At 32.8% G+C, this 652-nt stretch overlaps 1 pseudogene; it reads right to left on the bottom strand.

Annotated features, from left to right (window-relative positions):
- Nucleotides 1–652, bottom strand: part of LOC119587370 — a 33,850-nt pseudogene that overhangs the window by 28,656 nt on the left and 4,542 nt on the right.

Genomic DNA, 652 nt, shown 5'->3' with positions numbered 1-652 from the left:
AATTAAATTTTCTATCTACAAAATAAAATATTTACATAAAGGTAGCAAAATCAAAACAAATGCCAATTAGTTTTAGGGGAAGGGGGGTTTTTTCTAGATGGATTTCCATAGTTTTTTAAAAGAGATAATTATCAGCACTTAAAAAAGTGGCAAGCAACAAGTGATTGCATTGGTATTCACACCCGTCAACAAGTTTCCCTTTTTAAAACTCCATGTTCTATCTACTAGAATAACATTTTAAAAAAGTTTACTGGCCTTTATGGAACTACCACAGGTGCTGAAGTCTTAAAAATTTTAAGGTATTCTATACCATAGGGGATATCATTTGTCACTTCCACTGGCTGTTTTCAAAGCTTACTATAATCTTTATATAGGGGTTTTAATTTACCATTCTTAGCTTTTTCTGTTGGGTATATTTACAAAATGACCACTCTAAGATGGGGAGAATCTATGGACACTTATAAAGTGAGGAAAAATTATATGTGCAAGCAAAGAATACTGTCCTAATAAAATAATTGCAATAAATACTGTGCACAGACTAAGTCCAGTGCAATCAGCTAGGGAAATACAACAATTAAGTTAGGTTTAGGAAGGTTTTAAGTTCATATGGAATGTATGTGGATTCCTAGGAGTGCCTCAAAGGTTGTTGGCG

This window comes from Penaeus monodon, chromosome 22 (genome assembly GCF_015228065.2).
Source record: "Penaeus monodon isolate SGIC_2016 chromosome 22, NSTDA_Pmon_1, whole genome shotgun sequence".
Lineage (NCBI taxonomy): Eukaryota > Metazoa > Arthropoda > Malacostraca > Decapoda > Penaeidae > Penaeus > Penaeus monodon.
This window is presented reverse-complemented; position numbering and strand designations above follow the sequence as displayed.